This window comes from Sphaeramia orbicularis, chromosome 9 (assembly GCF_902148855.1).
Source record: "Sphaeramia orbicularis chromosome 9, fSphaOr1.1, whole genome shotgun sequence".
Lineage (NCBI taxonomy): Eukaryota > Metazoa > Chordata > Actinopteri > Kurtiformes > Apogonidae > Sphaeramia > Sphaeramia orbicularis.
Window position 1 is genome coordinate 31,138,128 of NC_043965.1, and position 12,082 is coordinate 31,150,209.

The window sequence follows — 12,082 nt, forward strand, 5'->3', positions numbered from 1 at the left end:
ATGTACTTTATGGTTTGAAATTGTTCTTTTTATTGGCTGTAGGCAGGTCAAATTCCACAGGGGCCGTATTTCCTCACATATATAGTGTTTGCATCACAAATAATTGAGCAATGGAACAAATATAAATGTACCATGAAACGGTCAAAAAAAAGCATGGCTGTTGATTAATATTATGCCCTCATTCCTTTATTTGACAATGTATGCATGCATTATTATTTGTTCCCAGAGTACAGATCATTTATTCTAGTACAGCTAATGCTTTGGGTTGAACGTATCCACACATTTAAACATGTGGTGACCATTTTGCTAAAATAATTGAGCCATTAAGCTATTCAAGCTACAGTGTTGTTTGTGCTCTGGTGATAAATGACAAAGCACTGATGCATTCTTTCCTTTCTGTTCATTTACAATATGCTAACTCTTTACTGGCCGAAATAGTAAAAGGTAAACATACTTTGTTCTCATTTTGTGTGGTCCCATGAGAACCAAAACATCCTTACAATTTGGTGTCTGGATGTAGATAAAGTAAAAAAGCAAAGTGAAAAAGGCAACCATCATATATGCATACCAATGATATTACAACATATTCTAATGGTGTCTGTGAACTGAGCAGAGCTGAAGCTATGCTGGAGGAGTTGTTCATTCTCTGATTGGAAAAAGGCTCTTAATAATATGTTGTGTCATCTTGTGACCAATTGTACTGACTTGTGTTTTCATGAACTTTGATTTAAAAAAAAAAAACCCAAAGCATTTTCTCAAGTCATGCAATCAAATGGTCATGAATGTTTTGCTCAGTTCAATTAAAATGTTACAAGTTATTTTCACGCTTCTATCACAACATCACATCAATGCCTGCAAGAAAAAAAATATTGGATTTCTCTGTGGGGAAAATACTTTAATTATAGGAGCAGTGTAAGCCTGGCAGGATGCTAAGTAAAATTAAACCACTTCAGGACACAGCCTGACCTTTATCTTTCCTTGATTCCAGGTAGTTGTTCTCATCAAGATGGCCTTTTTGTGTTTGAAATGACCTTTCATTATCTTTTGCTATTAGGGTAATGTCAGACAGTTTATTTTCTATTGTACATTGTCTAACTGTCATAGCTGGGTGTCACAGTTCTTACATCCAGGATGGTGACTGTAGTAAATATGCCACTATCTCAGGCAATATACAAACACTACCCCTTAGTCATAGCAACCTAATCTGAAAATCACTGGATGTAGAATGTCACGTAGAACCTCCAGACTGTTTCAGTAGATGCTGTATACAATTCATTAATTAAAAAAAATTACCAGTATAACACAGTAATGAACATGCATATAAGTTCATTCATACGTACATCAGAATTCCAACGTGACTCTCAAACACATGTAGAATAAAACCACATAACCACAAAGCACACGCCCAACAAAGAACATAGAAACATTTAAACACAAGTTAAAAACAGAGAGGACAGTATGTGACAACACATAGATGAATGAAAAACATTATTAAGTGAATTAAAAACATCTGACCTTCTAGAGACTTGAAAAGACTTCTTGATAATACATACATATATACTGTACATACATACATACATACATACAGTACATACAAGGATAACACACAAAATAGTAACAGCAGTTCACCCTTCTTGCTTGTTAATATTAATGATAACGTTAATTAGTACCACTGTTTGTACTACTACTATAATTACTATTATATAATACTGTAATAATAATAACATGTTGACAACAATAATGTTGTAGTGATAAGTATAATTTTTCTTCTTCTTGTTATTATTGTTATTATTATTATTATTATTATTAGTAGTAGTAGTAGTAGGGTGACATGGTGGTGCAGTGGATAGCACTAGTGCCACACAGCAAGAAGGTCCTGGGTTCAATTCCAACACCAGTTGACAGGGGTGGGACCTTTCTGTGTGGAGTTTGCATGTTCTACCCGTGTCTGCGTGGGTTCTCTCCGGGTACTTCGGCTTCCTCCCACCATCCAAAGACATGCACTGATAGGTTAATTGGTTCATCTAAATTGCCCATAGGTGTGAATGTAAGAGTGATTGTTTGTCTCTATATGTCAGCCCTGCGATGAACTGGCGAAATGTCCAGGGTGTACCCTGCCTTCGCCCCTTAAGTAGCTGGGATAGGCTCCAAGCGACCCCCGTGACCCTAGTGAGGATAAAGCGGGTTCAGATAATGAATATATTCGTAGTAGTAGTAGTAGTAGTAGTAGTAGTAGTAGTAGTATATGCTATGGCCATCATATTATTCATTGTTGTTTTCAACTTATGTTTTTATTTTTTTCTCTCTTCTATTCCTTTTTGCTCTCAGCACTTTTTGCTATACTTTTTTACTGTTCACTGCACCGTTGAACCTGTCAAAACCCCTGTTTGCCAACACTTACTAAAATAAAGTTCTTCTAGTGTATGATTTTTATATCTATTAAATATGGTGTTGGTTTTTTTTTTTTCTTTAAAGTAGAACTTCATTAAACCGAATACACTTCATGTAGATACCTGCCACAGACAATCAAGACTCTGATCAAGACTCTCCATCTGTTTGTACTGTATACTCCATTAAGGTAGATGAAAAAGGATGTCATGTAGAGACATATTCATATGTAAGATCCCAATCAAAAAAGCTGGCGTTTTCTACCGATGCCTATAGATGGATGTTTATTTAAAAAAAAAACAACAAAAAAAACAGATATCACATGATAGTTTGTAGATAGGCTGCCAGATTCCTTCATATCAGCCAGTTTGTTTTGGCATTAGCTTCTTTTTCAGAGTGACTGATTATTACTTGTGGTGGACATATAAAAATACCCATAGCTGAAACTTAGACTGTCCTCATCCACCCCAGTAGCAGACACACAACCCATCTGGATCTCATCCTCATATTAATGAAAGCCAATCATCACATACCTGTGCAAACACTCTTCACTTTCTTGGGATTTTGCAACGGAGAGAATCAGACTTTAATGATTGTAACCATTTGTCAGCTGCGTAAAGATTTCCTTTGGTATGGTCCAAATGACATTATATAAAGATTCTGGACTTTGGAGATTAACCAGACACACTCTGAAGGAAATCTGGCCTTTTAAAGAATACTGTTCACTGCTGTATCTTGAGTATCAAAATGAAAATATTCAAGCAGTGAGGCGATCTCGTCCTTTAATAGGTCATGGTTCACATCATAGAATAAGGCATTTAACCTGAGTACAATCCCTTTACACTCTGCATCATTCTTTGTTGTGTAACCCTCAATTAACCGACAGTTTCATGTTAATTCCCTGCAATGTAAATAACTAGTCCATCTCTAAATATTACAGCATCATTCATGGATTGTGGTCGGGACCCTTTACCTGAGTCTTTTATAACAGAATTTTTGTGATTCTTCTCTTATTTGATTTTCCTCCTTCTTTGCCCTGAAAATATTTCAGTAGAGGTGAACACAGAAAATAACAGAGCAGAAAACTGATTTCCTTTCTGTATTTCAAGTTTGGCTGTGATGCCTATACTTTCCTCTAACACTTTATCATCAGCCAACACAAGCTAATACTCTTTTCATTCCTCTCACTGTGGAACTGCTAATTTGATACAAAATTTACTGAAGAACCCTAGAGAGGTAAATTAGTAGCTTTGTGTAATTCACATACATCTTCATCAGAAAAAAGCTCACCTTCAGCCGCTGTTCCACCAGTTATTAAAAACACAATTTCCATTAATTCATTTTCTGACTGGCTTAGTCTTCGTGAGGATCATGGGTAGAAGCATGATATGTAAGATGTTATTAAAAATAAAGACACATAATCTCCCTCAATCTTCACTTACGACTGCCAAGAAGTGTGAGTTGTGTTTCCCTGCAGACACACTTTGTTCTACCTGTATTTAGTTAAAAGAGTGATATTTTGCTTTTTAATTTTAAATGGAATTATGCATTTTAATACATTTCCCTGTGATCTACATGAACTGTAAATATGCTTAGGTCTGATTTCTTCAATAATTAAACTCTACATACCCATCCTCAACCCTGTTTCTGACCAATACCATGAGAAAGGTCGTTTTGAGCACTGGCCCTTTAAATTTTAAATGCAAATGAGCCACTTCACACCCCACCCCCTCCACAGTGTTGACCGTGCTGCTCTTTCCTGTTCAGCCACTTGTGTTCGTTAATACAACCAACAACTGAACATTTTAGGTAATCGGCTTGAAGTTTGGATATGTTTTCAGTACAGACTACAACCGCTGCTGCTGACAAACATTTATGGCGTTATGGCAACTGGAGGGTTCAAATTCAAACTTTTTGAACTATTAGGGTCCCAAAATACACAAATAAATGTACCAAAGACTAATAAAAGTGGGCCTAGCAAAATATGACCCCTTTAAATAGACCTGTCTATATGTGCTTCGACTGCATTCACTCAGAACCTTCCCATAGTGTTGTACTTAAAATGTACCTGCACTGGTCAGGCTTAGGACGTTAATTGTGCTTTGTGTATTACTTATAAGCAAGAGAGACACAACTTCAGTAAAAAATTGCCATAAATGTACCACACTGGACCATTTCATTGTGTGAATTTCACGCAGGGGTGGAGCCTATGGGGAGCAGCTGGAAGTGATGTACCCGCGTTGATTCCGGGTGATCGAGTGCGAGTAAAAAGACAGTAGTCAGTGAACGGGATTGAATGGATTGAATGTTCGGTGGCCCATAATGTGTCATCTTGGACTGGTGTCTGCTGCATGGGGTCAGTGACTAGTTCATCACAGTCCAGATAATCAGACAACCCAATGAGTCTGTATCACTACCGGTGCTGGAACAGCCCGTGAAGGAAGCAACATGTCCGTGACCATGCCTGACTGACGGAGCAGTGACTTAGGCTAGTACTCATGCATACTTGATAATGGGCTATAACATAAATTACCTGACAGAACCGCTAGTATTATACATGATCTTTTGAAATAGCTAGCAATGAAAATTTACTAGGAACCCTTTAATGGAAATACTGTGAAACAATCAGAAAGTAACACTTTATTTCTCTGTTTCATCCCGTTATTTCAATAAGGGTGCTCCGTTTCTTCATTTACATCTTTCACTCACTTGACCACTTCTGCTCCATCCCTCATCCATTGAGCCAAGACAAAAGGGTATAAACAATAGCCCTAAAATCTTACATATTTTATCTTTAATATTTAAGCTAGTTATTCACTGATTCTATTCAGAATGCTGCAGGATCCTAAAGTGTCTTTGACTGTAATACTGACACTGTGACCACTGAGGACAACATGGTCATGCCTGTCACAGTTTCAGCTGATTTGGCCCACTCAAATCAATAAAAACAGGTACATTTAGGTTAATTCTCCAGTCAGTGCCCCTGACCATGGGGTTGATGAAGGTCTGAAGTTGGTCCCCAAGCACCTTGAATGGCATCTCACTGCTCCTAATGTGCCATCTACAAATGCGAATTGCTGATGCTAGTGGCTGTGTGTGTATTAGGATGGGTAAAATGCAGAGATTCTGACTTTCCCTAGGGATATAATAGAGCGAGTTAACCTTAACCAACAACACAGGGTTTTCTTTCACAGGATCTGCTTTTCACCATTTAGAGAAACGTCTGAAATAACCTTCAGAGTTCTATTCAGTGAAACTGTTTTGAGACCTGGGTGTTTCACAAATTTTGTATGCAGTCCTACCTGGAACATGAGAATCAGCAGGCAGGAACACACTCTGTTAACTTCAAAATAGACAGACATCATTCACACGCACTAATCCCCTTGACATGCATGGGTCAAGCAGAAGAAAATCATGTAAGCACGAACAGTGAGCAGCTCTAAAAACTGAGCCCCTGGGATGATGGATGTGCATTCTTAAATTGAATTCTGTGTATGCTAGTGTGTCAACAACAGCATAAAAACACACTGACCAGCCGCCGACCAAAATACTGAACATGTGTGTAATGTTTTTAACACTGGGATGTGCTTCTTCTTGCAGGTCTGTGGTGACGGGCAGCTGTTTTGTCAACCCCAGACAATGCAAGGGCACCTTTTGTATTAGCCTTCTGATTGCAGTGACAGCAGGTGTGCTGACCAGGAGGGCATGGTGTTGATGGCCATGGTAACAAAACAGGAAACAAATCAAGATATGTGATAGAAGTTGTGGCAGCTGGTCAAACAGTATATTGGAAAAAAAAAAAAAGAATCAAAACAAATCAAATCACAAAGCCTTTTGAGCTGAAATCTCAATGAGGCTCTGTACTGGTCTTAGACTTGAAATGAGCTGGTTACATGTTCTGTACTTTAAGGAACACTGCAAACACGATACACGTGAAAAAAAAAAAAAAAAAAAAAAAAAAAAAAAAATATATATATATATATACACACACACACACACACACACATATATATATATATATCTATATATATATATATATATATATTTTTTTTTTTTTTTTGTTTTTGTTTGTTTGTTTTGTTTTGTTTTTTTGGCTCACGTTTTATCTATGCATCATTTACCACAAGGTATCTTTACAGCCATTTACAGCCAGCAGTAAATAAACAAATAGCAACTATACAACAATCATCCACTGACAACAAATACCGGCGCAAATTCCAAATTAAACAATTTTGTTTCCAAAGCCAAAACCAATAGGTGTAAATGACTTTCTGAGTCATGGTGGAGTCTATCTGTGTCCTGCTGGCGTCAACAAAAACTCACAGCACAGGGGAAGGATAGATCAGACCTTCTTCCAGTACCTTGCCCTCTACAGGTCATGAGCATTGTTCAAACATGTACCAGTGATTTTGCTGCACGTCACAATATCCTGCAAGTCGGTTTTCTTTTTAATAGAATGACCCCTACCAGCAGATAAAAGAGAAGGTTAGAGCAGATTCAATACAACAAAAATAGAATGTTAAAAAACAAAAAAAGGGGTCAATATTAAAACGACAAAGATTGTTTTAAAAATACATGTGCTGATGTCTCTATTTAGTTTGTTGTTGATCACCATACCAAAATATTTGTATTGATCCATCAGTTCAACAGCTTAACTGCTCATTATTACAGGGTAGATGGTAGACGGCAGAGTGATAAAAATCAATGCACACCTCTTTTTTTTTTTTTTTTCCACATTGACGTTTATTAAGGATGTTTCACACCAGGTTCAGTCACCACTGCTGGGGAGACACAATCACAGAATTATCTGCAACTCCAATAATGTGCCTGTCTTGATGACTTTGGCAATCATTTATACAGAAACCAACACTGTATATAAAGTACAGTGGTTATCTGTTTTGTTTTGGGGTTTTTTTTTTTAGCTGCTTTGGGGCATTTTCAGATCACAGTTGAAATTCTCAAATCTAATCATTCAGCCTCTACCTCAGCTATTCACATGTGCACATCATAAAATCAGTGTCTCATTACTTTCGAACATTTGTCCACTATTTTTATTACTGTCATGTCATTCAAAATAGATTATACAGGTTCTCTGTTGAGCTGTCCCCCCAAAAAACAATATTTATTCATTTAAAAAATTTAACAATTTAAATAATTAGCAAAAAGTCTGTGGCTTGAGGGACAGTAACTCCAAGATCAATAAATGCACTGCACTGTTTAACCCTGTCAAATGGATGCTTCCTATGTTTGCTTTGTGTACTGCAGTGCTGTAAAAGTCTTGCAATACAAACAGCACATTACAATACAGTTAAGTCTGACTCATATCCTGTATCTTCCAGTCATTCCCCCACTCAGTATATGTAACTCTTGTTTTGAAATTGCATTGCAAAGCAGATAAAAGGGCTGACTTGGACATTTTCACTCAGTGTTCCCAAAAGCCAAAATCCAGCTCTCATTAGAAAATGCTTATGGAGTAAACGGTTATACTGACAACATGGCTAAATATTTTGACAACGGTGGGCCATGTATTTCACACCTAAGCCTTCAGTGGTGTTCTTCCTGACTTAATAAACCATTTAATATCAATAATATACCAACAATACTACACAAAAAATGTAATACAATAGTCACACAGACGTGTATCTCACATAGTGAGATTGAATGCCATTACTAAAGTGAAAAACTCAGTTAACACTATTCAGCAGTCCTCCTTTCACTACAGCTACAGCTGCACCACATTCACATTCTCAAGCACAATCATCAATATTTAATTAAAAAATTAGACAAAAACAAAAAATGTTAATAACCTTCATTATAATGACCAAAACTCCTCTGTAATTTTTAGTATGTCTGCGACCAAATCCATTTCTTCTCCTCTGTCAGCCACTATGTGTTGGGAAAACAGCTATTAAATCTAAACCAACATATTCTAGCTCATGCAAGTCACTACAGATGTAATTTGCTAGCTGACTATAAGCTCAAACTGTTCATGATGTGAAAATGCCAACAGTGTTGATGTTAACATGAAACGTAATTGGTTAAAGCAACAGGTTCATTTCCATCTATTGGAAGATCCAGAGGCTGCGCTGTTGATTTTGAACTCCTCAAGACAGATTTGTTTTTGCTTGGCAACAAATGGTGGCTGTAGCACAATTGGACAAATGATTGGACAATCACATACACTACTGGAACCAGTGGAAGCAAAGAAAAGCTAAGAAAGAAAACAGTCTAGATAATTGGGAATAATTTAACACATGTTCAATGAAAAATATATAAAATGAACAACAACAACAAAAAAAGTATTTTGAGCAAATTGCACACTTTTACATGTAATCTAATGTATGTTGTAGTTTGTGCAGATTATTTTGAGAAAGGCACTTACTGTTCTGTGAACTGACAGAAAAATTCTGATTACATTACAATGTTAAAATATCATGTAGTGTTAATTAAAAAAAAAGTCAAACCTTTGCTTTTGGTCTGTTAAAATGTTTCACATTACTAAAATGTATAGGGTCTCCCTCCTCATCAGTGTCTCTTATCATCCATCAGCAATCAGCAAAGATTGGTTGAGGCAGGAAGAGTGAGGGATGAAGGGATGAGACGACATGTAAACTTCCTGTGGAATGCAACTCTTTTCTACAGTAAAGGGTGGAGTGCTTCTCACAGACAGAAGAGGGGAGCATTTTACACTGTTTCTTTTTTTTTTTTTTTTTAAGTTACTTGCAGTCACAGTACACTAAGCAAGAATACTTCCCTCTGTTAGTAAACAGTATTTCAGCTTTTTCAGAAGATAAGATGCCAGATTTTCCAGGAATTAGGAAATTACCTTTTGATGAGTAGACCACAGTGTGTGTAACTTAGAGATACACTGACAGCTGGGTGCTTTGGTTTATTATATTTCAAGTTGTACATTTAATCTGGTATGTAAAAACAGAGTTGGAAGGAACTATATGTCTAATCATCTTTGTAGAACATTTTCACTTCTTCTGATGGCCACTGTGTTTTAGCAAGAGTCTACTATACTTATGTGATATCATCATCTACTATTAATAATTGCAATGTTTATAATAATTTGTTTTCAAGCATATTCCCCAGTGTTTACTTGTCTTGTTTGTTTGGGATCTGTTGTATCCATTAGAGTGGATTACTGAGCAAATCAGTGAGAAACTGCTGACTATCTCTGCAACAGCAGATTCTCCCAGAGTTTCTTGTGATGACCCAGAGATCACTGTCCCAGAGGGAAACTGTCAAAGCAAGACCATTTCACTATCTATCTGTAGAAGAAGCTCTCTCATTCTTATATTAATGTGTGTGTTTCGGCATCTGCATCAGTAAAGGCTTCACAGCAAATAAGTTAAAAATAGTAATCACAAATCAGTTTTCAACTCCATTTGCAAAAAATAGGGATGCTGTAGAAAATGTCAATTAAACAGATACAAGGATTTTCAGATCACATAAACTCATATTTCATTCATAGTGGAAAAATGCTAAATTTGTTGGCACAGACACTGCCAAAAACAAAAGCCTTTAAAAATAAGTGGTACAACCATAGCTAGAGGAACATTTTGCAACTAACTGCATTAACCGGCAACTCTGTAACAAGATTGGGTTTAAAAAGTACATCTTATAGAGGTAGTCTCTCAGAAATGATGATGGGCAGAGGTTCAGTAATGTCATGTGTGTTTCCTCTCTCACCCCTGAAGTCCACAATGAGAGCTTCTTCATCTTGTTGGTGATAAGGAGCAGATTATTATCAGTGTACCAAGCGACCAGATGTTTTATATCCTCCCTGTAGGCTGTCTCATCATTGTTGCTGATGAAGCTAATTACCATTGTGTTGTCTGCACACTTGATGATGGCATTTGATCCATTTATAGGCCTGCAGTTGTGGGTAAAGAAGAAAAGAGGAATGTGCTCAGCACACAGCCGTGTGGTACTCCTGTGATGAGTGTGATGGAGGTGGAGCGGGTGTGTCCTGACCTAACATGTTGAGGTCTGTTGGTCAGACAGTCCATTATTCAGTGACAAAGGCAGGTGTTGATGCCCAGACCTCCAGGTTTGGTGATTAGCTTGGAACGGATGACAATGTTAAATGCAGAGGTAAAATCAATAATGTGTATGTGCTGTTATTGTCCAGATGTGTAAGCACTGAGTGCAGCCCTGTGGAGGCTGCATCCGCTGTACTCCTATTACTGGGAGAGGCAAACTGGTATGGGTCCAGGGTGTGAGACAGTTCTTTAGGTGAGCCAGGACCAGTTGCTCAAAGCAGTTCATCATGATGTGTGTGAAAGCTACAGGATGGTGGTCATTCAAGCACTTTGGGCTGGAGTGTTTTGGCACTGGCAGAATGCAGGGGGATTTCAAACATGCTGGTATGACTGGTTGGGTGACGGACAGGTTGAAAATGTCCATGAAGACTCCTGTGGACTGCTCCAGGCACCCATCCAGGTATGCCATTTGGACCAGCAGCTTTGTGTGAGTTGATCCAGTTCAGTGTGACATGGACGTCTGTGGGGGTAAGTGAGAGAGACTGGTAGTCTGCAGGGAGTCTGGTTGTGGTCAGTGTTTCCCTACTGCTCCTGCTGGACTGAGTATAAAAGTGATTTAGCTCATTCAGGAAGGAGATGTCTGTGGTGGTCATCATGGTGGAATTGCTGGCTTGTAGTCACTGATGGCCTGAATGCCCTACCACATGCTTTTGGGGTCAGAGTTGGAAAGGTGTTCTTCTACCCTCCGCTTGTAGCTGTGTTTGACCTTGAGGATCCCCTTCCTCAGATTAGCCCTTGATCTGTTGTACGCCTGTGCATCACCTGATCTGAAGGCAGTGTTGCAGGCCTTCAGCACTAGGCCGCACCTCTTTGTTCATCCATGGTTTCTGATTTAAGTGTGTGGTGATGTGTTTCTGTGTTGTAACACAGACGATGGGGGTGTTGTAATCCAGCGCAGTAGAGCATATATGTCAATGTTCATGTGACAGCCACAGGTAGCCTGGGAAGCAAACATGCTCCAGTCTGTGTGTTTGAACTTGTCCTGTAGTACAGAGTCTGTCCCCACACTTTGATGGTTGTCACTGATGGCGTCACATGTCTGATGAGTGGGGTGTACTTGGGGGTGAGAAACAAAGAAAGGTGGTCTGACCAAATAGAGGAGGGCAGGGGGACATGCTGATGAAATTTTGGGAGCACTGAGTTTAAGTTTGAGTGTTTACATTGGTTTTCCCCTGTAAGTCGCTTTGGAAAAAAGCGTCTGCCAAATGCGTAAACATAAACATAAACATAAAATCACCTGGAACAATAAATGCAGCTTCAAGGTAAGCATTCTGTTTTGCTGATGACTGTGTAAACATTGTTCATAGGAACCTTGCATCTGCATCCAGGGAGGATGTTGTTGGCCGTTATAATGATGTTGCCAACATGAGTCTGTGTGTGTGTTATATAAAATTGAAGATGTCGTATTTGCAATTCAGTATTAAAAAAGATAGAGCAGTTGCTTGTTATTCATCATCAGTTATGTCTTCAGGAAATAAAATTAGCACTTTGATAATTGCCAAGGGTTTGATTTCTCTGATTGAATTTCCGTGTTTTATCATCAAATTATGAGGTTGTATTCGATCATTTCATATTAGCTATTATTGTGTGCAGGAGTTGCCGGCAGCATAATAATTTATTTGTGTTTGATGACTAAAACACGAGAA